The 3,979-nt window shown below is 40.3% G+C and overlaps 1 pseudogene across 1 annotated transcript; it reads left to right on the top strand.

Annotated features, from left to right (window-relative positions):
- Positions 1–311: 311 nt before the first annotated feature.
- On the top strand, positions 312–3,488 carry LOC308415230 (importin-5-like; annotated as a pseudogene). Its single transcript has one exon. The product of its transcript is annotated as an importin-5-like (transcript).
- Positions 3,489–3,979: the final 491 nt, after the last annotated feature.

The following is a 3,979-nucleotide window of genomic DNA, read 5'->3' as shown; positions in this document are numbered from 1 at the left end:
AAGACTATGGGAACCATTGATGTCGAACTAAATTCATTTTGCATTAAAAATGTAACCATTAGCCTCTGGGAAGCAGAGAATGAAATGTGGTAGCCTGAATGAGAATTGACCTTTATGGATTATGAAATTTAAAACTGTGATCTCTGTTTGAGAATGATTTGGGGAAAGGAATAGGACTTTCTGGCTTGCTGGTGGAACTATGTCACTATCTAATAATAATAATAATAATAATAATAATAATAATAATAATAATAATAATAATAATGGAGTTTACAGCTTCATCCCTCTTTCTCTTTCTCTTGCTTAGTACAATGGTGGCATCCGTGGTAGAAGAGCAACAGTTCTTCCTGCTCCTGGGAAATCTGCTCAGCTCCAACAATGTGGTCCTGAAAGAGGCAGAGGAAAACTATGAGAATATCCCAGGCCAGGCCAAGATCAAATTTCTCTTACAGGCCATGCGAAACACAGCAGCTTCTGTTCTCCTAAGACATCTTTTGTCCTCTGTCCTTTTAGGAAATCTATCCAGCTCTTCCATCAGATGTCCAGACTACCATACAGAGTAAATTGCTAATGATCATTCAGATGGAAACAGAATTCAGCACGAGGAAAAAATTGTGATATTGCTGTAGAATTGGCCAGGAATTCAATAGATGAGGATGGTAACAACCAGTGGCCTGAAGGCTTGAAGTTTCTCCTTAATTCAGTCAGTTCATAAAACATGGGACTCTGGGAAGCTGCCCTTCACATATTTTGGAACTTTCCTGGAATATCTGGGAACCAGCAACAGCACTATTTGGACTTCATCAAACAGATATTAGTTTAGTGTATGCAAGATTAGGAACATCCTCAATCTGGACACTGTTTGCTGGAGCTCCAGCTACCTTCTTCCTTGCCAGTGAGCACAATGTTACTCTGTTCAAATACTTCACAGTCATGCTACTTAGATTCTTACTGGCTGTCAATGATTCACGCTTATAGAATGATGATTTGGTCCTAAAATCCCTTCTTGAGATTTCACATACTGTTCCAAAGTATTTATGCCCTTATTGAGAAGCAACTCTACAGTTAAGTCTAAAGTTGTATAGAGATACTAACCTCAATAATAGGCAGTGCCAGCTTGCTCTTGAAGTGATCATGATTCTGTCTGAGACAACAGTTTCTGTGTTAAGAAAGCACACCAATATCAGCCACAGAATATTCCTTAGATGTTGGCAATGCTGGTTGACCTAGAAGAAGACAAAGACTGGGCAAATGTTGATGAGCTAGAAGATGATGATTTTGATAGCAATGCACTTGCTGGTGAGAGTGCATTAGACCTAATGGCCTGTAGACTTGATCGAAAGATCATTTTGCCAATGGTTAAGGAACACATTATGCAAATACTTCAAAACTCTGAAGGATGCCACCAGCAGACTGAAGGAATTCTAAACGAGATTGTAAATTTTGTCTTGCTTTTCCTCCAGGATCCTCACCCAAGAGGGTGGTATGCAGCCTAAAATGCAATGGGTCAGATTTTGCACCTGGTTTTCAAAAGAAATTTCATGAGAAGGTGATTGCAGCTTTGCTTCAGACCATGGAAAACCAAGGTAACCAATGGGTGCAGGCCCATGCAGTGGCTGCCCTCATTAACTTCATGGAAGAACTGTCCCAATTCACTGCTTATTTTGTACTTAATTTGGTGGAGCATCTGCATTACATTTTCGTACTCAAGCTCAAGGAACTGATTCAGAAAGGCACCAAGTTAGTTTTGGAACAGACTGTGACACCCATTGCATGTTTCATATACTACAGGAGAAAAAATTGTCCCTTACTACGAGTTATTTATCCTGTCACTGAAACACATTGTTGAGAATGCAGTCCAGAAGGAGCTGAGACCGCTGAGAGGGAAGACCATTGAGTGCATCAGACTCATTGGTCTGGCCATGAAGAAGGAGAAATTCATGCAGAATGCTTCAGATGTGATGCAACTATTGTTGAAGATGCAATGGACTTCAATGATATGGAAGCTGAAAACCCTCAGATTTCTTACATGATCTCATCATGGGCTAGGATGTGCAAAATATTTGGCAAAGAATTCTAGCAGTACCTTCCCGTGGTTATGAGGACACTGGTGAGGACTGCTTCAAGTAAGCCTGAAGTGGCCCTTCTAGACACCCAGGGCATGGAGAATATGAGTGATTATGATGCCTGGGCATTCGTGAACCTCAGAGATTAGTAAAGTTTTGGTATTAAAACAGCAAGGCTGTAAGAAAAGTCAACTGCTTGCCAGATGTTATTTTGTTATGCTAAGGAATTAAAGGAAGGTTTTGTGGAATGCACCGAATAAGTTGTCAAATTTATGGTCTCATTGTTGAAATTTTATTTCCATGATGGAGTCTTAGTAGCAGCAGCAAATCCATTCTTTTGCTGGAGTGTGTGAGAGTCAGGGGTCCCATGCCCTTACACAGATGTGGCACTTCATGTGCAACACTCTCCTCAAGGCCATTGGCATGGAACCTGACTCAGATGTCCTCTCGGAAATACTGCCCTCCTTTGCAAAGTACATTGAAACAATAGGAGACAGGTATCACAAAAATGAACACTTTGAGGAGCTGGGCGGTATACTGAAGGCAAAGCTTAAAGAACATTTTAAAAATCAAATTTCAGCAAGTTAAAAGATAAGATGAAGACTATGGCTAACAGGTGGAAGTGTCACTACAAGATGAGGACGATAACAATATTGATATACTAACTACAGTGTCAGTTATTTTATACTCACAATTCAGTAGATACAAAGAAAAGGTGTTGTTGTGGTTTGAACAGCTGCTCCCATTGTCAGCCTGATTTGTCCACATAGACCATGGTCAGACAGACAATGTAGATTGTGCAAATTTGATGGTATCATAGAACATTATAGTCCTGCTTCATTTAAGAATGCTGACTATTTCTTAAGGCCAGTGCTTCAGTATATGTGTGACAATATCCCAAAAGTCAAGCAAGCTGCATTGTATGGCTTCCATGGCGTAGTATGGTAGAGAAAACCAGAGCCCTTTCTGTACAGAACCATTCCCGCTGCTTTTAGTCATTCAGTCTGAAGATTCTAAGGCCAAAGGAAATATTAACACCACAGAGAACTGCATGTCAGCAGTGGAAAGATCATGAAGCTCTAGCTCAACTGCATGGATGTGGAGGAAGTCTTACCATACTGTTTGCCATTCCTCTCCCTACACGAAAATAAAGAAGATGCTGTCTAGAATTTCAATTACCTGTGTGACCTTATTGAAAGTAATCACCCAATTGTTCTTGGCCCAAACCATACTAATATACTGAAAACATTCAGTATAATTGCAGAAGGAGAAATGTATGAGGTTATTAAACATAAAGACCCCTCTGCCAAACACCCAACAAGTATAGGTCCCCAAGTACAGACTTCTGGAGGATTGTGGACTGAATTCATAACACAACTCAGACTGGAACAGCATGCAGTCATACAAGACCTCTTGTCTTGACCTCTGCCCGAAAGGTCTTAATACCACCTTCCAGAAGACTAAGTTTAAATAAAGGTTTACCCTTTTGTTTATGTTTCTTTGGTTTTTGTTTGTTTGTTTTTTGTTTTTTTGTTTTTGTTTTTTGTTTTTTTGAGCAAGAGATAGCAGTAGTGTTGTGTGTAGGCCATTATTCTGTGAACTGACATGGATCTCATCAGACTTATTGAGGGGGTCTCTGTAAGTCCTATGGTAGCACTGCACAGTATTTTTCTCTTGCTGTGTCTAACCCACAAGAAGGGAAAGAGGAAAGGATTCCTTTTTCTTGACAGACCTGCATAAATATAAGGAAACCAGCTTTTTGATCAGTTCATCCACATGGATGTGTGTTACACAGACGGGGGAACAAATCGGTGTTTATTCTGCAAATGGAGTGAGAATCGAGGTGGGGGAATAGAGAGAAGCCTTTACCAGCCAACCAGCTGCAAACAACTGCTGACAAACTAGAAGCATGG

This window comes from Micromys minutus, assembly GCF_963924665.1.
Source record: "Micromys minutus genome assembly, chromosome: X".
Lineage (NCBI taxonomy): Eukaryota > Metazoa > Chordata > Mammalia > Rodentia > Muridae > Micromys > Micromys minutus.
This window is presented reverse-complemented; position numbering and strand designations above follow the sequence as displayed.